Genomic DNA, 26,764 nt, shown 5'->3' with positions numbered 1-26,764 from the left:
GTTCACAGTAAGGTTTGTGGTTTGAACTCCTTTGTAACAAGCAGATGAGACAGGGTGTGGATGCATTGTTGAGAGCAAGAGCGGTCTGCTCTGTAAACTTTCAACCAATGGGTAAAAATCAACAGTTTACAAAGAATATTTAAAACAATAGTGAACGTAAACGTACAAATCTATATTCATGGGGATGGTCCATTTGCCTTCTCGTGCCTGTTCCGCCTTTGGCCTTCATTACTTTGTGCTGGTGTCCCCCTTTTGTATATTGTCTTTCTCTTCACAAGAAGTAATACTGTCTGTTCTCTAGTGACTTCATCTTCCTTCTGCATGCATGCCCTTCATCTGACAAACCGTTATATGCTCCTGGGTGTGGCCCCATTTGCTTTCCCAAACCTGTTCACCTTGCTGTCCACCCATGTGTCCACGCAGACATAGATCATTGCTGTTACTGATATTCAGGATTGTATATGTAATAATATTTACTTTAATTGTCTGTGCTTCTGTTTCCTGTCTTCCCTTTCCTTAGTGATATTGCGCTGATCACCCTTGATCATATGATCCTTTCACCTAAATCAGTATACATCTATCACTCAGCAATTTTCTCCGTCCCAGCCATGCCTGGGAGCCATCAAAGAGTACTTTTTCCTGCATGTAAAACTTTCCTTGACTTTATATAATAATGGACTCATACCATATTTGTCCTTTTGTGATTCACATATCACTCAAAATGATGTACTCCAGGTTTGTCTACTTTATACCATTTTACAGATTCTTCATACACGGTTCTTTAATGTTACTTAGTATTTACATTGGGTGTATGTACCACAGCTGATTGATCCATTCATCTGTTTGTGGGCTCTTAGGTTTGCTTCTATCTCTTTGCTCTTGTGAATAATGCTGCAATGAATATGAGTGCACACAAATCTATTAGTGACATGGCCTTGACTTCTTTAGTGGATATACTTAGCTTTGGGATTGCGGGTTTCTATTTCAGCTTCCAACTTTATAAGGAAGCACCATAATTAGGGCAAAGAATGTACGGATGTGCTTTATACAATTGATGTATGTATATGTATGGATTGTGATAAGAGTTGTATGAGCCCCTAATAAAATGTAAAAAAGGAAAAGAAAAAAAAGAAAATGATTAGGGCAAAGAATGTACAGATGTGCTTTATACAATTGATGTATGTATATGCATGGATTGTGATAAGAGTTGCATGAGCCCCTAATAAAATGTTTAAAAAATAATAAAAAAAGAAAGCACCATATTATTTTCCACAGTGGTTGCACCATGTTATAGTTCCACCAACAGTATATGAGATCCAAATCTCTATACACCCTCATCGACATTTATGGATTTTTAGGGTTTTTTTTCACTTTGCTATTATTACTAGCAGATGATATCTCATTGCTGTTTTGATGTATAACTCTCTAACAGCTAATGATCCCAAGCATTTCTTCGTGCCTTTGTTAACCGCCTGGAGATCTTCTTTGGTGAAGTGTCTGTTCATGTTCTCTGCCCATTTTTCATTGGAGCACGTGGTTTTGTTGCTCTTGTTGTTGAAGATGTATTCAAGTTGTCTATAAATTTTAGAGATCACTCCTTTTTCAGAGGGAGTCCTGTTGACATAGTGGTAACGCACTGGACTGTAAACCTTGAGGTCGGCAGTTCAAACCACGAGCCACTCTGTGGGAGGAAGATGAGCCTTTCTACTCCATGCAGTTCCAGCCTCAGACACCACAGGGGCCATTCTACTTGGTCCTACGGGGTCACTAGGAGTCGGAGTCAGTTTGATGGCAATGAGTTTCTTTTTCAAATAGACTACTGCCCAAAACATTTTCCCAGTATGCAGGTTCTCTTTTTATCTTATTTTGGAGAACTCTCTTGATCAACATCTGTATTTATTATTTAGGAGACCCCAGTTATCTAGGGGCCTCTTAGTTATGTTTGATCATCTATTTATGACACAAATTATGGTCCTTAAATTTGCCCCTCCCTTTTTCTTTGATAATCTATAGTTTTAGGTTTTACATATAGGTCTTTGATGCATCAAGTTGTGTATGGTGTGAGGAATGGATCTTGTTTCATTTTCCTGCAAATGGACATCCAGTGTTGCCAGCACTCTTTGTTAATAAGATTGTCTTTTTTCCTCTACATTCCTAAGTCCCAGACTATGCAAATTATCTCCTTTTGCTTCATGATATTAAGAAATTTTCTTGTAACAAAGCTTCAACCATCTTCTCGTGGTTTTTCACTGTTGTTTCTCCCTGTCCTGGAATTCTAATGGCATGTAAGTAACTCCCTTTAATGGTGTCTCGCCTGCTTCTAGGCCTTCTCCAATCTTTAACGTCCTTTCTCTAGTGGACTGTGGCCTGTTGTCAGGCTATGCTGTCCACAGATATATCGGTTCACTTCTGGATTTCCAGCTCTGTTCCACTGGTCTGAGTGTCTGTTGCATCGGTACGAGGCTATGTATTTATTTGTGCTTTTCTGCCTCCACCTTATTGCATATTTTTCCCCTTCGCCCAAGTTAATAAGTGACTATATTCTAGTCAGTAATTTAGCTTTTTCTTTTTCCTTTTAGTGAAATGAATGTTATTTTCTTTAAGGTTACCCTATAATTTACTACCATCCCACGTTTATAGCAGTCTGTTTTATCTTGTTATATTGTCTTGACATCCTCTGTACTTTGAAGTCTGGACTACACCATTCGGTCCCTCTTTTTGCTTTATTGATGTCATCATTTACAAATAGATATCTCTGGTTCCCTGTTTCCAACCTTATAGGTTGATTCCTGTGTCCTGTGGTCATGTGTGTGCATTTCCAGTTAGGACCCCCTTCAGCATTTGTGTCAATCATTTTACTGGGGCTCATACAACTCTTATCACAATCCATACAGACATCCACTGTGTCGAGCACATTTGTACTTTTGTTGCCATCATCATTCTCAAAACATTTGCTTTCTACTTGAGCCTTTGGTGATTATTTTCACAAATTCTCTTAATTTCTGTTTATCTGGGAATGCCTTAATTTTGCCAGCATAATTGAGGGACAATCTTACCAGAAGCATATTCTTTGTTCACAATAGTTTTCTTTCATAATACACACACACACACACACACACACACACACACACACACACACACACAGTACCCAAAATAGACCAGAATTTTTTGGCATGCTGTTTTGGCAAAATGGGCTCCCTGAGATGGCTGTATGAGCAGGTGTATGGTGGTCGTGGCAAAACCAGTCCCCCATCTGCCATAAATCAGGCCTTTTTGGTCACACACTGTCATTCAATCTTTTCAGAACTTCTAAATAGAAAGCTTTTATTAACTGTCTGACCTGGTGAGACAAACTCCAAATGCACTATCCCCCTCACATAAAAACTAAGCATATAAGCATTGCTGTGATCTTGTATTTCACTTGACAAGGAGTCGTTCTTTCAAAGCACAGCAGGTTTCCATTCAACACTCTTCTTCCTGGTCAGGAATAACCTGAGGCACAAATTTCACAGCGACCCACCTCATGCCCAAATCTGTTAAAATTCACTGAACCGAGCTCCAAGAAAGTCACAATAATGTCCCCATCTCTTCAACAGTTCTTCATCGGTATTCGAGCACAAGTGCAGAATTCTGTTGACATTTTGGTCTGTTTGGGAAGTTGACAGAGGTCCCAAATGAGGTTTGTCATCAATCAACATTTCGCCTTTTGGAACCGAGAAAACCACTCATACACTTGAGGTTTTCCCATAGCACTGTCCTTGTAAGCTGTAGTAAACATCACAACAGTTTCTGTGACATTTTTCCTGAACAGGGAACAAAAATTTCACAGCCACACACTGTTTTCTTAAATCTGCCATCACCAAAAACAGAAGTTTGAGCGAAACTGCTTTTATGAAAAAAGTCACTGTGACCAGAAGAGCACCTTTCCAGGCAATGCCACTGGTGCACTAACTAACTCAGAGCGAGCTGCTGGATGCTTACCTCGTGTGGAGAGAGGTGGGGGGCAGGGGGGGGGGAGAGAGAGAGAGAGAGAGAGAGAGAGAGAGAGAGTTTCGTGCTTGCATGGTTTCTGCCAAGAAATCATAGCTTAATCTTATTGGTTCTTTGTTGGCAATTTGTTGGCATTTTCCCCAAGTATCTTTCAAGATTTCCCCTTGTCTTTGGTTTTGGAAATGATTATATGAATTGACTATGGCATTGCTTATGACAAATATTGGTAATTTTCTTTTGGGGAACCATTCTATTTAGCATTTGTTGAGCTTCTTGAATGAATATTTTCTAATCTTTCATGATGCCAGGCAAGTTTTCTTTCAACAAATTTTTAATGACTTTCTCAGTAGGGTTTTTTGTCTCTTCTTTTTTGTTCCAAAATTCTAATCACATATAAGTTGTTTCTCTTAATGGTGTCACACATAGTTCTTAGAATTCCCTCACTTTTTTAGTTCCTTTTCTGGATTTTTCCAGTAACAGATTAGTATTAAGAGATTTGCTCTCAGCTCCATTAATCATGGCGTCCATTCATTCTATTCCTGTACTTCTAATATTTCTGAATTTTAGCATTCATCTTCTAAGTTTCTCTTTGCTTGTTTGGTATGGTTTTTAGTTTTTCATGTATTTTGTCAATTCGTTTTTGAATTTTTTCCCTGAATTATTTCAGAGTTTTGTCTGTGTCCTTCTTGATTTGTCCACAATTTCTTTGGTATCATCTTTCTTTGGTCACTTTCTTAGTCTACTGAAAGGTTCTAAATATAACTCTTTTTAAAAAAAACTTTTAATCGTGAGTTAGACGAATGCTTACAGGTATAGTATCAGTCTTGCATTCAACAATTCTTACACTTTTTTTCCAACTCATCTACTGCAATCCCCTAAATTACCACCATGTATCCCCCTATTTGCTGTTCCCAGTTTTCCTTGTTTCCTAACCTTCTGAGCTCTATTTTGGGGTAAGGGTTGCCCTTTGATCGAAAATGGTTAGTTATCAACCACAGGGGATGGTTCAGCTCCAGAGTGAGGGTGACGAAGGGCCATAGTCTCTGGGGTTCGCCTGCCTCTAGCTGACCAGGAGACTGTGTCTCCTTTATGATTTTGAGTTTTGTTCCACCTTTCCTCCCACTCTGCCCAAGACCTTCTAGAGTGATCCCTTTCAGAGCAGCTGGTGGCGAGAGCTGCTCCCTTTGTAGTTAGCTCTTCCAGTCTCAGGGTTGGGGACACTGATGCTTCTGTAGTCGATTAGTCCATCGAGCTGTTTCCAGGTAGCGCTCAATTTTCATCACTCTTCTTTCCTCTGGATGGGTAGAGACCAATGATTGCTCCTTAAATGGCTGATTAAAACTTGTAAGACACACGCACCATGCTGAGTGTTGGAAGAAGTCAAGTAAGGCCCTGCTTCATGAAGCTTCCATTCCAAGGAGGGGGCAGCATTGAAAAACTGCTTAATAAATGTGTGATGTTACATTATGGCAAATATCATGAAGGAGAAGCACAAGGAGTCAATCTAGCTCTGCAGGAATCAATGATGGTTCTCCAAAGAAGGGATATTTAAACCAGCACTTAAACGATGAGGAGGCATGGCAAGGCACGCACGTTGTATAGAATATTTTAAAGAAAACAAATAACAAAAGGTTAGGGAATTTGCAAATCAAAGCAAACAAAGCAAGAACCTGAAAGGTCAATGGGACAAAATCATAGAGTGACAGCAATCTGAACAGGTGGGCATTCCCATTCAATAGTCAAGGTAAGGATTTGGGCCATTAGCTGAAAAGAAATGGGGAACCAGAAGATATCTTTTATGGAATCAGTGGCAAAGTCATATATATATATATATATATATATATATATATATATATATATATATATATATATATATATATATATATATATATATATATATATATATATATATATATATATATATTACAAATTGCCAGATACTGCTGGCTGTTATAGGAGCCCTGGGACATAGTAGTTACATGCCAGGCTGCTAAATGCAAGGTCAGCATTTCAACATCACCAGCCACACCAAGGGAGAAACAAAGGGGCTTTCTAATCCCGCAAAGATTTATCTTCACAGAAATTCTACCCTGTCCTATTGGGTTGCTATGAGTTGACATTGACTCGATGGCAGTGAGTTTTTTGTTGTTGTTGTTTGGTTTTGGGTCTGGCTATTGTGTGGTGAATGAGCCGGAGAGACAACGCAAGAGGGGTTTCAGGAAGGCCAATAAGGAAGCATTGCTATAATGGATGAGAGAAATCTAGATGTAATCGCAAACACCACGATTCCACCAGGCCCAGTGTGCACAGTGGCAAATGCTATTCAACTTGAACTCTCAAAGCTCCTAGGAAAGGTAGGGTGCTGTCCATCAAGATCAGGACCACATGGCTCATTGATAGAGACTTCTGGGGCATGCGACCTTACTAATGTCCACAAAGACCCTGTTGTGAAGCTTAGGCAGAGGGCTGCGAGCTGCCCTGTGTCATCCCTACCATGATAGATAATTTGTGAGTTATACAACACGGTGGCTTGGACACAGCTTATGCCTTTAGGTAAGCACAAAGGCCCAGACGAAGAGGCAATATTTCAAGTCAGACATGAGGGTGATCTCATGAAGTAGCTCTGTAACTCTGCACAAGCTGCTTAACCTCATGTGTCCTAGTCTCTTCATCTTAGGGCAAAATATTTTGGGGTTATATGTTTGATTGTTGCCTAATTTCCCTTGCCTTCGTCTCCCCACCCCATCCTCTCATAACTACTAATCTTCTTTTGTCTCACTGGATGTTACAATTCTAGTTTTTTCATAAAAATAGAATGATAAAGTATTTGTCCTTTTGCATATGGCTCATTTCCTTAGCATAATGTTTTCAAGACTCATAGCTTATCAATACTTGAATTTTCCTTATAGTTGAATATTCTGTTGTATATATATATATGCATATATTTACATATACATTCTCCTGTGTATATATATATATATATATACTGTATATATTCATGTATAAGCCGAGTTTTTCAGCACATTTTTAATGCAGTTTTGTGGTAAAATTAGGTGCCTCAGCTTATATTTAGGTTGGCTTATACCTGTGTATAAGGCATATATATTTTCCTATGTGTGTGTGTATATATATATATATATATATATATATATATATATATATTCTTATCCTTTTCCACATTTGTTTATAGGTAGATGATTTATTTTACCACTTTCAGAGGGGTTTGTGAGGTTAGTTCAAAGTCTCTGTGATATATGTGCAGAAGGGTATTTAACAGAGACCTTAACGAGCCATGAGAAGCCCTCAGTAAAGGGCCTCTGCTGCGCCTTTTGCTGTTGTTCGGAGCCTCCACGTCCCTTCACACTCACAGTGACCACCTGTGAAAGGGCAGAGCTCCCTCATCGGTTTTCTTAGCGGTACTCCTGATGGAAGGAGATCGCCAGGCAGTTTGCCCACTGAGCCGTGAGGTGATGGTCTGGGCGCGTCACTGTTGCCCCACCTGAGCTCCTTCTAAGAACAGGTAGTGGACATCAGAGAACATCAGGGAGTTTGGGAGCATGCTTTTGTTTGAGGTCCACTGCTGCCACTTAAGCCATTGTCACTCTAAGCACATTAGTGACATTCCCTGGGACCCAGCTTGCTCATCTGTTAAAAATGAGATGAAATCTACATGAAGAGGTGAGTGAGAACATTAAATGAGTTAATGCTCATCACTTGCATTGATTTCTTCCTCTGCCTTCCTCACAGGGAAGTGCACCGGGGACACCACACAAGGGCAAAGTCAGTAACTGAGGGTCTCTATTGGGTCCATGGCAGCTCTTAGAAGCCCTTGAATTTTACAGCAACGCTGTGCTCTACACAGTCTCCAGTGAATGATCTTTCAGAAGCAAATCACGTCTTGCTTCCCAAGTGGCTCTGGGTGACCTTGAACTTTCAGTTATCAGAGGAGCACATCAACACTACCCAGGGACCCCTGACAAGGTGATGGGAACTGGAGGACCATTCTGAAGCCATGCACTCAGGGAACACCCTAATTCCACACCTGTATCTGTCTGCACAAGAAACCACCACTGCCACCGAGTTCAGTCTGACTCGCTGAGACCCCCTTTGGGTTCCCAAGACTATACATCTTTATAGGCACAAACAGCCTCGTCTTTCTTCTGCGGAGAGTCTGGTGGGTTTGAACAATAGACCTTGCAGTAAGCAGCCCAATATGTAACCCACTTTGCTATCAGGAATTACTCACTGGGGAGCAGCAGAATTCTGTAGGTCTCCCTGGGGAGATTCTAATTACATTTCAGGCCATGCTGGAAATGGGTAGCGCTGACCAGGGGGAGCCTTCAGCTGGGAACTCTCCTCTCCGCCCTGGAAATGTGCATCCTGCTCTGCAGGGGAACAAAGGCAAACGCTACATGTCCCTTTCCTGTTTGTCGCGCAGGAAGGGTGTTTTATGCCTATTCTGCCAGCTCCGAACTTGGCAGCCTAAAGGGAGCCTGCTCTGGGTACTGCCCTTGCAGTCACTTCTTCAGAGAGCCGCCGGTGCGGATGGAGGGGCGTGCTGCATGGGTGTGCTTGCAGAATCCCACTCAGGTGGGTCAAGGGCAGACAACCGCAGAGGGCGGGATGGGGGCTACCTTAGGGGCCTGCACTGCTCTCCCCTTCCCCCACCCCCTGAGAGAACCGAGTAGCGACTCACGTGGCGGCGACTGATTGTAACCAGAGCACTCAGATGGTTTCCTTTCTTTCCGATTTTCGTTTTCCTGGTTGTGGCCCGCATTCAAATGGAACACAGCCGGAGCCCGGAGTTTTCAATGGGTTCTCAGCAGAGGAGCCCTGCACCTGGACAAGCTCCTCCGGATCTCCCGCCAGCTGAGGCTGGCCCCAGAGGGCGGCAAAGGTTCACAAGGGTACTCTGGGACATGGGGGAGTCTGGGCACGTGTGAGCCAACCAATGACACAGAGAACAAGACAATAGAGAGCACGAGGCAAATGGCGAGGCTCTTTACCCTGCAGCTGCTCACGGAGTCGATCCCTAAGAAGAGTCAAAGGGAATAGGCGCATAACTGGAGAAACGTTCTCTCCTCGTCCGCCCATGGCTGGGGCTTGGGGCGTGGGGTGCACACAAAAGAGGCCTCCAGGCGAAAAGTAGGGGCTCTGGAGGAACGCAAACAGTTGACAAATTCACTCAGTTGCTAACTGAAAGGCTGGCAGTTAGAGTCCATTCAGAGAAGCTTAGGAGCCCTGGCAGTGTCGTGGTTATGCGTGGGGCTGCTAGGACAAGGTCAGCAGTTTGAAACCACCAGCTGCTCCTAGGGAAAAAGATGAGGCTTTCTACTCCTACAAAGTGTTACACTTTCAGAACCCCCCAAAGACAGGTCTCCTCTACTCTGGTCATTCTGAGTCAGAATCCACTCCGTGGCAGTGACTCAGGGAGAGACACTCAGAGGAAAGAAACCCTGTGGAACCATCTGCTCTGACGCATAGGGTCACCTGGAACCAGAGTTGGTTTGACAGCAAGGGTTCTGAAGTCAAATCAATGCCATAGAAAGGGTCAAGGTTAATGGGAGGTCAAAGGCCAAATTCCCTGTCATTTCTGTTTTCAGCTGAGTTGACTGTGAAGCACGCCCCCACCACATTGACCCCAGCTTCCTTGAATCTCTCTCCTCTTGATTTCAATGTCCCCGTCTTGTCCTTCTTCCCTGACGTTTGGCCCGGATGTGCTGCAATCAGGAAGATGGGGTCATGTTCTTCACCCTCCCCCCACACCCCCTTTCCTATATGAAACCTTGAAGACAGGTATTTAGGAACCCCAGAGACTAGGGTTGGGATCATAGCTCTTCCACTTGCCAGCCTTGGCCAAGGCCCTTCATCTTCCTGAACCTCAGTCACCCTTTCAAAGAGAGGTGGTAACTAAGTGACAGCATGATTGTAAGGAGTCTAGCAAGTGCACAGGTGTGATCAATGGAGCTATTGTAGTGTATGCACGGATCCAGTCAGTCGGCCCCCAACGTGTTCAGTCCCAAACACATCGTGTGCCTGCTTGGGATGGCCTGGCGACCCTGGCTGTGGGGGGGAGAGAGCAGTCCGAGGGCTGGCTGCCCACAGGTGGCACTAAACGGGGGAAATGGCTCCTGTGGGATGGAAGCACAGGCAGGGGGATTAAGGCGGAGGGCGTGGGCTGACTTTAATTACACCGTGAATGCTGCCAAGCTGTCCTTTCTTTACATTCAGCCTCTACCTGATTGAGTTTCAGCACCCTGGTGTTTATGTTCCCAATGCTTTCTAAAATTAGCATGGCAGCCGCGCGGTTTCTGCAGTTCCCTCTGGCTGTGAACAATGACCGTGCACCTGCCCTTCGCGGGCTCTGCCCCCAGCTCCCAGCCCTTTCGGCTGCCAGGAGAGGGCGGGGCGCTGGACGGCTGGGGCACTCTGGCCAAGTGAGACCCTCGGTGTCTCCAAGTATAGTTAGTGGGACAGTAGGACTGCTTTCTTGGGGACCTGGTGGGAAAGACACAAAAGTCCAACATTGGCCTCGGAGCCTGGGCTCTGAGCGTCTCTCCATACCTCCTGCTCCTGGTCTTTCCACATTTCCTTCCTGCCTTACAACATCTCAGAGAGATGAGCGTCTGTCCCCATTTCATTCTGGGAAAAGTGGAGTCTTACAGAGGCTTGCCAAAGAGACGCCCTCTGAGTGAGTGAGTGGGGAAAGCTAGACACCAGGCCCGAGACTCCACAGCCAAGGATACACGCAAGCCTCCTTGCTTGCTTGCAGTATGCATTGCAACACCTTGGAGCAGGAGCATTCTAACCCAGCCCAGGGCCTGCCCCCAAAGAGCTGCGCTCTGGTGGGGAGAGCGACCAGTCTACAGAGAGTCCCTCGGTGCCCCTGTCCGGGCTCTGATGGGTCCTTCGGGCCTAGAGGCTGCAGCAGGGAACTGGGCAGCCCCAGACTGGCCGGCCCAAGGCCAGCCTCACCTACCAGGCCTTATGGGGTTCCTCCAGCTCTGCTCCCCATGGTCACCAGTGTCCTCAGATCCAGGCTCAGTCCCCATGGCCACTTCCTCCAGGAGCCTGTCCTTGCTGCAGGAGGGGCAGGAGGCCTGCGGGGAGGTGGGGGGAGGAAGAGAGGGTTGGCATTTCTTTGAGAGACTGCCTAGTTGGTTTCCCGTTAGCCTTAGCTACTGCAAAGGGCCCTGGAATGGTGGGAGAATTGTATTCCCCCCTTCCACCACCTCACTTCTGAACTCTCTTGAGTATTTGATGTTTACCTGTGGAGATCATTTCCCCTAAGCTACAGAACACGCGGGGTGGGGTTCTGTTCAGCTAACACTCCCTGGGAGGGGGTGACCTGGCCACCACCCAGGACTGCAGCCTAGCAGTGTGACGCTGGCGGGCGGATTTCCTGCTGTTGCGCACAGGGCACACAGGGCGCACAGGGCGATCATGAGGTGACCGGTTCATCATTATCAAGTTCATGGAAATGCCTTGGGAGGCGGCTTGCGGTCATCTGGAAGACTGACAGGAGCCCCTGTGAGAACGCACAGGCTCAAGCCAACAGGATGGGCAAAGGGAGGCAGGCTTTGTTTTGCTTTACTCAGGGGGTGGAAGGGGGGAGGTGACAGACAAAACAGCGGAGAGAGATGTTAAGGAGCATGAGGGAGACAGAGAATGAACATGAAGATAGGGTCTATAGTGTGAAATCCCATCACTCACAAGAATTCCCCCCGTTAGGACAGTTGATAGAAAAAGGACTATCTTTATAGAAGCAGATTTCCATCTCTTCCACTCACGGAAACAATGGAGGGTGGGTTTGAACCTTCAACCTTTTGGTTAATGGGGACTACTCAACCAGTGTGCCACCAGGCTCCTCAAGGATAGCTGAGTGCCAGGAGATTGTAGGAACAGGAATGTCTACTGCTTACCTGGAAAGTGTTTCACTGCCATGGGGGAAACCGGCCCCTCTCTGTAAACTGGGACCAATGCTGCCTCCCCCAGGAGCCCTGGATGTGGGCAGGGATGTTGGAACTTATAGACAGGCTGCTTCACCTGTCAATGTCCTGGAGGCAGACAGGTTTCTGGGAAGCAGGTGAGCTGTCCTGGCCTCCTGGGAAAAACGAAAATTCTAGGGGAAAACGTTGAACTTTGGGCAGGAAAAGATTGAGCAAATCCAGGCTGACAGGAGGGTTAAAACAAAGGCTGTGCAATTAATGAATGTGACTGAGGGTGGTGGGGCAAGAAACGCGGGCCCCTGGTCACGAGGGGCATTCGCAGTTCACGGTGTGCAGAATGCTCTGCCGGGCATTGTCTCAGTGGACCTCACCACACTCCCGGAAAGCAGCCCCAGCCGGGCTGTGCCCTTTGAGGCCTGACGGCTCCCGGGAAGAGCAGCCACGGTGGGCTGTAGAAATGAAGAAACTTGCCAGATTAGCAGCCTGAGAGAGGGTGCACATGGGAAGGGCCCCCCTTTTGTCTGAAATTCTGGGCAGTGCCTGCCTTGATCTGCCTGGGCTTTGTGCAAGAGCCCGGTGGCTGAGGCTCCTGTGGTTCCTATGCTACATTGTGACGAAGAGCTCACCTAGCTCCAGTATCACCAAAGACCAGCCCGTGGTTCCCCACAGTGAGAAATGTGGAGAGCCTCTCACACTCAAGCTTCCAAGGTAAGACGGCCCAGGCTTGCCCCCTCCCGCTCCTGAGCGAGCCCCAAACGCCAGGTCACTTTCATGCCCTCCAGACTGCTCTCCTGTCCCTGGGTGCTGGAGCTGGAGTGGCCTCTGGAGAAGGAGCCAACGACTCCTCTCTGGACTCAGGCTATTGCTCAGGGCTCACCTGATGAAACAACTCCTTGTCCTCAAATGTTCCAAGGTTTGCTCCCTTCGGGAGCGCCACAGAAGGCTGGGGTTGGTCCGCTTCGTGGTCCAGGATGCCAGGAGCTGCTGCGAATCTAGTTCCTTCTCTTGCTCTGACTCCTGGCTTCCTCTCTGGGTTTTATTCACATCTGCTGGGTTTTCTTTAGTGGAGGAGAAGGCGTCTGAAGCTTCTGAGGGGAGAAGAGTTCATTTACTGGCTGGGATCGAGGCTCTGAATCCTTCTCTAATGTATAACTCATATCTAAGATACAAAGCCTTACACCTTACCTTCCCCCTCCTATTTCCATCTCTGCTTCCACATACTACGAGGGGCTTGGTTTTTCTCATATGACACATCACACACTCCCCAGGATGTATGTGTGGTGGGTGGGGGCCGTGGGGGGCACTATTAGGCCTCTCATGTCCTGGGCCATCTTGGTCACATAAGCATCTACAAGGTAGCATCTTGTCAAGAACCTTGCACGAATGTGGTTGATGTAATACTTAAAGACGAGAGGCAAGAGAGCCAAGGATTGGAATCATGACCCCATTGTGTGTGAGCATAAAATGGATAAACCACACTCCTGACTTTCCATGACCTCATATGCACTAGTGAGAAGGCTGCTTTCCAAAGGGGAACTAGAGCTGTGTCAATCATGGACCGTTCAGGGACAAGAGCTGGGTGTCGGGGATCTAAGACCAGGAGGAAACGACTCCTGCAGGGAGATGAGGCTGAGACAGAAGAAAGATGCCCTGGTGGGCACTTGGGCATCTTCGTGGCTTAAGATGTCCCTGTGTCTCCCTTCTGTACACTGTCACTCCCCAAGCAGTGACACCCACTTTTGCAGCTCATCTGCTGCTGCAAAAGGTGCAGGCAGTGGCTGAGTCCTAAATGACACAGGACAAAATTGTGTGCATTCTCCAGGGAGGGTGGGGTGTGAGGGCAGACACAGGGGAGTCTGCAGAAGGAGGCATTTTCTCAGACCGGGGCCACGGCCATGGCACACCTGACTGCCAGATGGAAGTCAACCCAACAACCAAACCCACCACCATCGAGTGATTCTGGCTCACCAAAGCCAAACCCAAACCCCAATCAAAAACCCAAGCCCACTGCCATTGGTCCTTGTCTGATTCAAAGAGAGTCTATAGGACAAGGTAGTCTTGCCCTCCTTGGGTTTCCAATGCTGTACATCTTTCTCCCTTGGAAAGGCGGATGGTTTTGAACGGCTGGGTTTATGATAAGCACTCCAACTGCCTGACCCACAGCACCACCAGGCCTTTCTTTACAAGGCCAGAATCATAGTGACCTTACAGAGCAGAGCAGAACTCGACTGTAAATCCCCTTTTAAAAACCTGCCTCCTTCTTCCCAGAAGGAGCTGGCAGTTTCAAACTACTTAGCTGCCCGACTGTGCCACCAGGTCCCTCTTACAACACAACTAAAAAATAAATCAATAAAATAATTTCTTTTTCAGTGGAGAGGTCTGGGAGGCTGGCCCCAGCACCATAAATTAAGTGGATTCCTGCCCCTCCCCCGAAAAGAATTTGTTCCAAAGGACGACATTGACTCTGCAGCCCCGGGAGATGAACATATCTGATCAGAGCACACGGGAGAAGATGAAGGGGCAGGAGGAGAGAGTGGAGCACAGCCTGGCCCACCAGGCCGTGATGATGATGTTCCTGAGTAGAGCAGCCAGTCCACAGAGAGAACAACATGGCTGGCCCCACTATGAGAAATGATGCCAATCAGTGACTAACGGCGATACAGGGGACAGCACCGGAGACACAGTGTGGGAATGGCACCTGACCTGATCCCACCACACCGAGGCAAATCACTGGGGGAGTGCAGCGGAACAGCAAGGGAATGGAGTGGCAAGGTCCCCAGGGAATGCTTAAAGTGGACTTTGGGGCCAGGGCGTGGTGCCCCAACAGACTGGACTGGAAAACGCTCCTAAGGGCCAGCAAACGATCCCTGAACTAACTACAAGCTTTTCTCTTGTGAACTGTTTTGTTCTGTTCTTTGTCAGTGGTTTGTTTTTGTTGTTTTGTTGCCTGCTTGTATACTGTTGCTTTGTTTTCCTCTGTCTTGTTTTCGTGCATGTTAGTGTCTCCACAGGTCTGTCTGAATAGGACAGGCTGGATGAAGTATCTGGAGGAAAAACAACGGGACCGACAGTTCCGGGGGGACTTGGGCTGGGGGGTTAGGGGGGTAAGGAAGTGGTGTTAACAAACCCAGGGACAAGGGAAAAACATGGGACCCCAAATGGTAGAGAAGGGGGAGTGGCAGGCCTGGTGGGAAATGATCAAGGGTAAGGTTGCTTAGAGAAGAGGTATACTCTAGCCCAGGTGGCGACGAAGCATGGTAGTAGGGCAGGAGGAAAGTCAAGGGAGATGGAGGAAAGAGCTAGGAGTCAAAGGGCATTCATGGAGGTCTAGACAAAGACATGTACATGCAAATACATATAGGAGGATGGGGAAATAGATCTATGTGTCTATATTTATAGGTCAAGTATTAAGGTGGCGGAAGGACCTTGGGCCTCTACTCAAACACGCCCTCAATGCATGAATACCTTCTTTTATTAAATTGGAACTCTATGATGCTCACTCTCCCGACACAACGGCTGGAGCCAAAGTGGGTGAACAAGTAAATGTGGTGAAGAAAGCTGATGGTGCCCGGCTAGCAAAAGAGATAGTGACTGGGGTCTTAAAGGCTTGAAGATAAACAAGTGGCCATCTAGCTCAGAAGCAACAAAGTCCACATGGAAGAACACACCAGCCTATGTGATCGAGTGGTCCCAAAGGGATCAGTTACCAGGCATCAACGAACAAAAAATCATATCATTGACTGCACACCTCCATGATAGGATCACTGAAGACAAATGGGTGCATAAGCAAATGTGGTGAAGAAAGCTGATGGTGCCCGCCTATCAAAAGAGATAGTGTCTGGGGTCTTAAAGGCTTGAAGGTGAACAAGCGGCCATCAAGCTCAGAAGCAAAAAAGCCCACGTGGAAGAAGCACACCGGCCAGTGCGATCACGAGGTGCCAAGGGACCAGGTATAAGGCATCATGCAAAAAAAAAAGATGTAAGTGTGTGTATGTATGTGTATGTATGTATATATATACCATATTAAATGAAGGGGGAAGTGCAGAGTGGAGACCCAAGGCCCAAGTGTCGGCCAATGGAGATCCCCTCATAGAGGGGTTTAGGAGAAGAGATGGGTTAAGATATGAGGTAGTACCGATGAAGAACACAGCTTTCCCCCAGATCCTGGATGCTTCCTCCCCCCAACTACCATGATCCGAATTCTACCTTGCAGGGCTGGATAGGACAGAGGCTGTACACTGGTACATATGAGGGCTGGAGGTACAGGGAATCCAGGGTGGATGATACCTTCAGGACCAAGGGTGTGAGGGACGATGCTGGGAGAGTGGAGGGTGAGTGAGTTGGAAAGGCGGAACTGATTACAAGGATCCACATGTGACCTCTTCCCTGGGAGAGGGACAGCAGAGAAGGGGGAAGGGAGAGTCCGGATAGGGCAAGATATGACAAAATAACGATGTATAAATTACCAAGGGCACATGAGGGAGGGGGGAAAGGGGAGGGAGGGGAAAAAAAAAAGAGGACCTGATGCAAGGGGCTTAAGTGGAGAGCAAATGCTTTGAGAATGATTGGGGCGGGGAATGTATGGATGTGCTTTATACAATTGATGTATGTATATGTATGGATGGTGATAAGAGTTGTATGAGTCCCTAATAAAATGTAAAAAAAGAAAAGAGGAGAAAAAAATGATTAGGGCAAAGACTGTACAGATGTGCTTTATACAATTGATGTATGTATATGTATGAACTGTGATAAGAATTGTATGAGCCCCAATAAATTGTTAAAAAATAAAAAATAAAATAAATTAGATGATGAAAAAAAAATTTCTTTTTAAATCTGTCACCGGGTCGATTCCGACACACAGGACACTCTAGGACAGAGTAGGACTGCCCCTTTGTGTTTCCAAGACGCTTGATCTTTCCAGGAGTAGACAGCCCCATTTTCCCCTGAAGTCGCTGGCAGGTTTAAACAGAGGCCGTTAATTCAATGGGATCCTCCGGGGGCTGAGACTGGAGGCCTGGGGTCTTAGCGGGTTATGATCTGGGCTGGTAAACCACAAGGTCAGTGGTTTGAAACCACCTCGCCCTGCGCGAGAGAAAAAGGAGGTTTCCTGTTCCCCGTGGGGGCAGAACTGCCCTCTGGGTCTTCCAGTCCCGACTGGAGGGCAGTGGGTTTGGGGCCTTGTCAGCCCTCCCGCTTGGGCCGCTGGTTGCCCAGAGGCTGCTGAGACGCAGCGAGAGCACCAGGGCTAGTGGTGGAGAGGGCAACCTGAGCAGGTAGCAGGGGAGACGGGGGTGGACTTGAGTGTGCTGAGACTCAGGGCCCCACTTTGTGCCTTCTCCGCTGTCCCCAAGCGCGCGCCGGTGGAGGCGGGAGGCTGGAAGGGGCTTCCCACGAGGCCGCGGAGCCCGACCCCGGCGGCGCGCAGAGCAGCGCTCGTGGAGCGCGGGCGCCATCGGGTGGCCAGAGCTGGCGTGACCAGCGAGGCGGCCCGGAGAACTGGGAAGGAAACCGTCTGGTGTCGGAACGAGGATGGCCGCTCCCTGCAGGGACCGCGAATCTCCCCCATCTTCCTCCAATCCGCCCGCTCTGGGCTGTGGGGCCGGTCCCTCTGTAGCCACAACGGTAATAAGGGCAGCATCTCCCTCAGCGGGAGCCCCAGTCTCCACCATACACTGGGCGGTCACTTCGCGCCACGCGCGGCACTAGACAGGTCCCTCTGAAGCCCGCTGCTGTGGAGGCGACGCTGACCCGAAGTAGGTTTCAGAACGGCCCATCTTTCCGGGAGCTGACAGCTTCACCGTTCTCCCTAGGAGCAGCTGGAGGGTTCAAACCACCAACCTTTGGCTGAGCTGCGCAGTGCTTCATCCACTGCGTAGCCAGGGCCCCTTAAAAGAGGCGCGTGGAACTGGGAATCATTCGGCTGTTCCCTGCTTTCAAGAGACTCCCCTTCTCACACATACAATTGATTGACTTGTGAGACAGAAGGCAACAGGCAGGCAGGAGTTTGCAGAGGAAACCCGCCAACCAAGAGGTAAGGTCCAAGTATATTATCCTGCTTTAAATATTCCCACAGATTCTCCTCTTAACAGCTATGCTACCTAAAGTGAGCACATGGTTGATTTGATCTCCCTATGGAAGCAGACATGCTGTTGCTCTCTTCCTGCCACGTCATCCAACCCCCCTCATACCTTCCCCCAATGCAGGTATTAGCTTTCCCCACCTATGCGCTCAGACTCCACCCGCCTTGTGACACATGCAACTACTGAATATGCATGTCTTGGGCTACCTACAAATGTCCCAAGATAGTAAAGGCTCGCTCTCTCCCAGTTCCAAGTGGACCATCAAGAGGGGCTGAGGCGAGCACGCGACCGTCAGTGTGTGTCTCCTCAGCTGTATTTTCTCTTCTATCCTTCCTATCTTCTATGACTTTGCTCTCATCTTCATATATTATCGCCATACAGTTGCACCTACTGGTCCTTCAGTTGTTGAAGGCTGGTTTCCTCTGACAACCTTTCAATCATGATTTTTGTCTGTTTCTGTGTAGCTGTGGCAGTTATATAATTGTCAGCTTAAGGATTAAGCATGGGTGGGGGGAAGTCTAGCCTGTCAATCAGGTCATAGCCAATGAGGTTTCTGTGTGACACAGCCTTCCCCTGTTCTGCTGTTCCCAGCAGAGGCTCAGATGTCATGGAACACAAAATCTCAATTTGGGCTGTGGCCTTTCTGAATTTGTGATCCACCAATAATGTGATCATGATACAATGGCAGCGTTGCGTGCCGCCCTTGGGGCAGTTTGTTACAGAGCAGGAGTAAACCAGGAAGGTTTCTCTCTCCTACTAGACTGAACTTAAGTAGTGGGGTCTGCAGAGACCTCGAACTTTCGTCTGTTTATTTCCCACAGGCTGTCTAGCACAACCTGGAGGTAGATTTCCGGAAGGAAGGAAGGAAGGAAGGAAGGAAGGAAGGAAGGAAGGAAGGAAGGAAGGAAGGAAATAAAAAAGTGATGTTTGACGGGCCATGTTACCCACCTCCCACCCCACCCCCTAATTGTTTCCTGTAACTTCCATGCTTCCAATGTGCGATGGCCTGGAAACAGTGACTCTGCTCCTTTTGAACGCATTATCTTAAGAGCATTATCTCAGAGGCTTGCTGTGAAATTTTAATGAGCTAACCAATGCAAAGTCACCTTGAACCCACCCACTGCCATGAAATTAATTCTGACTTTTAGCAACCCTATCTATAGTGTTTCCAAGGCTGTCAATCCAGGCAGCCGCATCTCTTTCCTGCAGTGGCTGTTGAGTTTGAATCATAGACCTTGTGCCTAGCGGTCCAGTCAATATGTACTCAACACTACACGGGGGCTTCCTATCCACCTGAGGAAGTGCTTAAACCCGTTTCTGCAGTCTTCATGCTCGGTCCACTGCATTGGGAACAGAACCGCTGCTAACACTTGCTGAGTGCTCAGTGCCACTGAAGCATCTCAACGCTTCCGCAGCGCATCTTCTTTAATCCTCACAGCTAGCTGGCCTCAGGCCACACAGTTAGCAAGGGGTGGCCAGGCACAAGCTGCATGAAGGCCATCAGCTCTTTAAGGGGGAAGTTCGAGGCTTCCCAGTCTCCTTCAGGAGACTCGTGGAATAAACCTCTTTTGACTGCATCTTCCCGGGGTGGGCAGCCCTGCTTGTCCAGGAAGAGAGCTCAAGCCTCCTCCTGTTCGGTGACAGTATCTGGCAGTAAGAAGAGGCCGCATTCTGGTAGCATCTCGTGGGAAGATGAACACAGAAAACGTGGACATGTTTATGGGCAGCTTTGCCTCCATCAGAGGAGCCCGTGCACAGATTCTCCAATGAGCGGGGAGGCCTCAAGGGAACTGTCCGGCCAAGGGCCTGAGTCCTCCTGGGCCAGCGCCTCTGAACCATGGGCTCTTCGGTCCGTCCTGAGACACAGGAGAATTTATGTGCTGTCGATGGCAGATTTTTCCAACTATTCCTATTACCAAAAGCCTTAGTAGCATAGTGCTTATGCGCTGGCCTGCTGTCTGCATGTTGGCAGTTCAAAACCAAGACTAGTTCCCAGGATAAAGTCTGGACTTCCTACTCCCCATAAACAATTACAGTGTCGGACACCTACAGGGGTCACTGTGAGTCAGCATTGACTCGATAGCAGCGAGTTTGGTTGTGGTATTCTTAATCCCATATTGAAGATTGTGCAAAGCGGGCGAGTGGTATGGGGTCGGGTTTGTGTGTGTGCCTCGTGGAAGGCGTGTGTGGCCTGATTGTGTGCGTGTGTCTGTGAGTGGGCGCGTGTGGGGAGTGCCAGACGAGTGTGCGAGCCCGCCCCTGTGCCCCTCTCCCCACCTACACCTTGATCTTATTTGATCGGGTCGGACCCCAGCCCCACCCGAAATGAAATGATCCCCTCCTGCGAAGCCCTCCGGGGCGCTGTGCAGCGAGGCCTGTTGGGCGGCGGCAACGCTGTGGTCCCCGAGGTCCTGGAGCTGGTCCGACGGGCCCGGCGCTCAGAAATGATGAATTGATCAGATAGACAAGGCCGGGCTTGTCCTGGGCCGCTGATTATCGAGGCGATTCTGATCTGAAAAAAAGAAAAAGAAACGATTGTGCAAATGCTATAAAAACCTTCAAAGAAATGTTGAAAATGCAAAACCCCTGATAGCCTTGGAATGAGAATTCCATAAGCTGCACACGCTGTGTCACGGAGGGGATTCCGACTCATAACGACCTTCGAGGGCAAGATCACAGTGCCCCTGTGAGTTTCTGAGACTGCAGTTACAGGAGTAGAAAGCCTCATCTTTCTCCAACAGAGAAGCTGGAGGTTTCAAACTGCTGACCTTGCCGTTAGCAGCCTCATATATCATAGCCCACAAACCTCCCAGAGCTCCAAAGGTTGAGAACTGCAGTCAGCATCAAGCGGATTCTCAGCCACAGAGCCCCGTGTAAGACAGGAAACCGGCTCCCCAGGGGGATCCCGATTGGAAAGCTTTAAGGGAGGAGAAAGCCCCTTAGCTTTCTGCTACAAATTGACTAGGCGTTTTGATGGTGGACCTGCACTGCTGACCTTGAGGTGCACACTAAGTCACCTTGAGGAATCTCTATATATACATGTATTCATTTAAGAGGTCTCTAGATAGCCTCAAGTCGTCCCTGTGTGAATTGATATTGGTTACTTTAATTGTTTGGAAAATGAATATTTTGATATTGCTTTTTTAAAAACCATTTTACTGGGGGCTTGTACAACTCTTATCACAATCCATACATCGTGTCAAACATATTTGTTGCCTTCATCATTCTCAAAACATTTTCATGTATCAGCTCATTTTCCCCTCCCTCCCTCATGAACCCTTGACAATTTATAAATTATTACTTTGTCACATCTTACACTATCCGACGTCTCCCCTCACCCACCTTTCCGCCCCCCCCCCCCAGAGAGGAGGTTATATGTAGATGCTTGTAATTGTTTCCCCCTTTCCACCCCACCCTCCTCCACCCTCCCGGTACCGCCACTCTCACCACTGGTCCTGCAGGGATCATCCGTCCTGGACTCCCTGTTTCCAGTTCCCATCTGTTCCAGTGTACACGCTCTGGGCTAGCCGGATCTGTCAATTGATGATTCTTACAGGGAGGAAGCCCAGGAACCCCTTACCGAGTGCACGGTACGCACTGCAGGAACGCTCCCCAGGCAGGGCTGTGCCCCTGACTGAAAGGTCTCCAAGCTTGTGGAACGAATTTAGCATGTTGAACGCTGTTACGTGTTATGAGAGGAAAAAACAGGGACAATTAATTAAGCAATTAATTAAGGAGGGCCGAGATGGTCAGCTGCCGAGAGCAACAGGGCCCGCGTGTGGACGTGCCTGGCATGTCCACAGAAAGGCAGAGGCCAGTGCACTCCCACACCCGCAAAGGAAGAAGAAAAGGGGAAAGGTTGGGACAGCCGGCTGAGATGTCTTCTAGGCAAAGTGGGGCTGAAAGGGAGCGGCCTGCGCAGGGTTTTGCTTTGCGCTGAGGAGAACCGTGAAGGGTCCCGGGAAAGGGTCATTTGGAGTGCAGCGCTGGAAAGGAAAGGCGGAGGCGGATGGGTAGGAGCTGGCGGCCTGGGAGCGCAGCCACAGGCATCTCGGCGGCCACCACCACCACGGAGTGTCACGGAACGGAAGCCGCATGGTGTCTGTTTCTTCAGCTTCCCAGGGCATGCACGTTACATGTGCTCTATGTAACAGCACTCTGGAAAAGCATGAAATATTCTGAGCAGTACCAAAATGTGACTGAGACAAGAAATGCGCACATGCTGCTGGAAAGAGTGCGGAGAGGCTCGACGCAGGGTAACCCGGCACTATCTCGGAGCGCAATAAAATGAGACATTCTTATATAGCTTCAAAATGGAGCTAAAACATAGGCCTATCACCCTGTCCAGGGAAAAGCAGAAAAACCCTACCCAGTGTCGCCGGGGCAATTCCAGCGTGTTGTTGGTAGTCTCTCTGGATCGTTCCACTGGATACGGAAGTCCAAAGGGTTTACGCGTCGGCATTGCGGCCCGGGAGAATCCTGAAAGTATCACGGAATGCTAGAAGGGCAAGCACGTCTATCTTGGAAGAGATGTCCAGAATTCTCTTTGGAGGCAATGATGGCAAGACTTCATCTTCGACACACCGTGGGCACATTGTCAGGGGAGACCAGTCCCCGGTCAAGTGGAGGGCGGTGAAGGAGGGGTAGGCCCTCGATGAGACGCACCGACCCCGTGGCTGTAGCAAGGGCTCGTGCACAGGAACAACGGTGAGCGTGGCGCAGGTCCATGCAGTCATTTGTTCAGTTGTGTATAGACAGGGTCACTGCCGGTTGAAACAGACTCACGGCACCTAACAACTGGATGGTTTTAGAGCCGCCCCATGCCAGGGGGCAGTATCACCCACTTTGGGAAACATTGAGCTACACAATGACGCCTTAGTGGCAAAGTGGCTACGCGTTGGGCCACTCGCCACAAAGTCAACAGTTTGAAACCACTAGCCTCACCTCGGGAGAAAAGTGAGGCTTTCCAGTCAGTCCCATAAAGAATAACTGTCTCCGAAACCCACAGGGGCAGTTCTACCCTCTCCTAGAGGGTTGCTATGAGTCAGAATCAAGTAGGTGGCAGGGAGCACATTCTGGATATATCATTCATTGCATTTCGCCCATATGCGTCCCAAAGGTGTCTCAGCAACCAGCAGCGTCTTCCATTCTCAGAGAAGCAAGCTCACTTACAGGTGTGTGCAAGGCTCACTGCCCACACGGGAGCTGCACCTTGATGGACACTTGTCCACGCTCCTGGAATGTCCATGTGAGTCCAGATTTCTCTACAGGTGCTCTGCTAGGCGCCAGGGCCCCAGCTCTAAGCCATGCTCACCAAGCCAGCCCTTGTCCCCATGTTTGTCCACGTTACTGGTGTCCTGAGGGGCTCCAACTGCAGCCACATGTCATAGTGAGAACGTGCCTCCCAGGCCGGAGGGCCCTGTCCCACGAGGTGAGCACCCCCTGAAGTTCTAAATGTCCTGTGCAGTGGTGGGATTCTAACAGCTTTCAACAACTGGGTCGCTGCCCTAATGACCTTTCTAAATTTAAAAAAATGATACACTGAAAAGTCATTTATTATTTCATAGTTGTCTTAAATAAGAAGAGATACACAAAACTATGAGTTTCAAAATATCCATGAAAAATATTAAATATCTGCAAAACAGTAAAACTGTCTACCTCCATGTTGCTTCGTGACTGGCATCCTCGCTTGTGTTATTCTTTGCCTTATTCTGAGCACCACTGGCTGTGACTTCTCCTTAACCGTCTTTCACTGTAGGAGTGGGATCCCATCCTCAGAGGTAGTCCAGTTAGACAACCGTCCCCGTGTTTGATATACTAACCTAGGCAAACATACAAATTCATCTTTGAAAAACCCCTTTCCACTTCTGCTGAACATACACCAATTGGTGTGGCAATATTTTTAGCCCTTAGAAAACTTTCAGGAACTGTACAATTCACTCTTAATCTCTCTTGGGAATTTAGGGTGTAACACGAAGCAGAAACAAACGACAGCAGGTCATCCTCTGGCTGTTTGGTGCTTTTTCTCTTTACGTTTTGTTTACTTCCTGGAGTAACAAATGCAAGCGAATACAAATGTAGAACTTCATCATAAGCATAATGAGTTTTATGAAATAAATGTGAAAGCATAGCTCCATGTAACTTTTTATACCTAGGGATGGAATGATCATACCTGGGCACTTAGAATACATCACTGCACAGAGGAATGCTAAATAAAAGGAAAGCCCTCGGCTATGCTGATGCAGGCACGCCACAATAGCTGGATTTGCGTGGCCGGACTGAGATCATAATACTGGGAGGAGGAAGGATTAAGGACCCGGAGAAGTGTGTGTTTCATCGGTGCTATATTGCACCCTGAATGTATCTTCTCTCCCGTGTGGCTTCTCTGTGCTAGAATGCCCAATTATCCCAAGATGGGCTCTGGGCCTCTACCTTGACCCCTCTCCTTCACTTCGATGAGGTTGTTTATTTTTGAACTTCTGATGCCTGTTCTCATTGACAGCTCCTGATCACACGGAATTTGGGATAGACAAATCCCTCAGAAACAGTAACCAAAGTAATGACTTCAGGAGGGTGGGGGAAGGGAGCAGGAAAGGGGGAACTGATAGCAATGGCGGTGAAATAACACCCACACCCAGGGGGACCGAATACGGGGACTGCAGGTGAAGGGACAGAAGGGGTGGTGTAAGGTATGTTTAAATGACAATACGTGATATATTAAGGGTTTGCGAGGGTGGCGGGGCGGGGGAGGGAGGGAGGGAAAAATGAGGAACTGATATCAAGGGGCTCAAGAAGAAAGATAATTTTAAATTGTTGATGGCACTATTTGCACATACCTGTTTAATGTAATGGACATATAGACTGTTACATTAAGATCCCCCAATGAAATTATTTATTAATTAAAAAAAATCATCTGAGGCAGCCGCCTAGCAATGCTGTGAAAGATGGGGCAACGTGCTTCTTCCAGAGTCTAAAGCTGAGAAAAGCCTGGGGGTGGCAGTTTCACTCAGAAGCCCATGGGGTGGAATGCACTGGAGGACACTGGCACCCCCTTCTGGTTTTATATGTAAGAATGTGGAATACCTTTGGTGTGCTTGTTTAACACCTATGAATCTTTTTATTTAACATACATTCAAATCTTTTGTCCATTTAAAAAATTATACATTGTGTCCTATTATTGAGAGTTTGTTATGTGTATTGTGCAGATGACAGAAGCTGGTTTGCTGAGAGGGAGGAGGACTTGAAGTACTTCCGGATGAAGATCAAAGATTGCAGTCTTGAGCAGAAATTGCAACTCAGCAGAAAGAAAATTAAAAACCTCATAAGTGGACCAATAGATGAATGGAGAAAAGATCGAATTCATCAAAGAGTTTGTCCTACTTGGATCCACATCAATGCTCATGAAAGCAGCAGTCAAGAAGCAAACGACACAGTGATGGGCAAATCTGGTGCACAGACCTCTTGAAAGTGCTGGGGAGCAAGGTGTCATTTTGAGGACTAAGTTGCACCTGAACCAGCCATGGTGTTTTCAACTGGCTCACAGGCACGTGAAAGCTGGACATCGAAAAAGGAATCACAATGCTGGCGAAGACTACAGGAAGTACCATGGACTGCCAGAAGAACTAGCAGGTCCGCCCTGCAAGGAGCTCAGTCGGGATGCTCCATGGACACGAGGCGAGCAGGACGCTGGCTCACGCACTGCAGCTATGTTATCAGGAGAGCAGTCCTGGAGAAGGGCGTCACGCCGGGTAAAGTGGAACGGCAGCAAAAAAAGAAGGCCCTCTCTGCGATGGACTGAGCCAGCGGCGGCAACAGTGGCGATGGTTTAGGGCAGGGCAGTGTATCGTTCGGTTGAGCATAGGATTCCTGCATGTCGGAACTGCCTTAAGGGCGCCTAACAAGGACCTTTGCATTTCCACAGAGATTTTAGAATGTGCTTGCAAAGCTAGGACTTCTAGTAACATTTATGGAGATTCTGCAGGGGTTCCTACACATAATGATGTAGTATGTCAATAAAGACAGTATTTCTTCTTGCTTGCTACTGCGGACAGTCCTGTTCCCTTTTCATGGCTGTGGCAATGGTTACAACTCAGCACATTGAGCAGATACTGTGTCTTTATATTTCAAGTGGGCTTTGAGTAGGGAGGAGGAGCCCTGGTGGGAAGAGGAGCACAGTGGGTTACAAGTCGGCCTGGTAACTGCAAGGTTAGCACTTCAAAAGCGCCAGCCACTCCTCAGGAAGAGAGAGCAGGCTTCTACTACAGTGAAGAGTTGCAGCCTCTGACACCCACAAGGGTACTTCTGAGTTGGAGCAGACTCAATGGCAGTTTTTGTTTTCTTTGGTTTTGGGGTAAAGCAGCATACAATTAATTTGTCTTGTTTTTTTAAGTTAACACGTTTTTTCAATCTAACAATTTCTACCTTCTAATAAAGTGTTTGAATAATTTACATTCAATGGAACAATTGATATGTTTAAATCTAAAACCTATTATCTATTTCATTCAATCATATCAAGAAGTTTACAATCATTATGAGAATCAATTTTGGAATACCCCCCATGGTTAAATCACCTCCAAATGTGTTGTGTAATCACAATCAGTTTTAGTGCTTCCTCCTCACTCCCTGTATCACTATGAATTACTATAATTACTTAAAAGAGTATCTCTTTGTTGACTATTTAGCTATAACTTATTTGGGGGAGACAAAAATTATTATAAACCTTACTATCTTTAACTTAACTTTAAC

General features: G+C 47.6%; 1 non-coding gene across 1 annotated transcript; it reads left to right on the top strand.

Moving 5' to 3' along the window:
* Window positions 1-20,144: 20,144 nt before the first annotated feature.
* LOC142447787 (small Cajal body-specific RNA 2) lies at window positions 20,145-20,535 on the top strand. Its single transcript, XR_012784437.1, has one exon.
* Window positions 20,536-26,764: the final 6,229 nt, after the last annotated feature.

The sequence above is a fragment of the Tenrec ecaudatus genome, chromosome 4 (assembly GCF_050624435.1).
Source record: "Tenrec ecaudatus isolate mTenEca1 chromosome 4, mTenEca1.hap1, whole genome shotgun sequence".
Taxonomy (NCBI): domain Eukaryota; kingdom Metazoa; phylum Chordata; class Mammalia; order Afrosoricida; family Tenrecidae; genus Tenrec; species Tenrec ecaudatus.
This window is presented reverse-complemented; position numbering and strand designations above follow the sequence as displayed.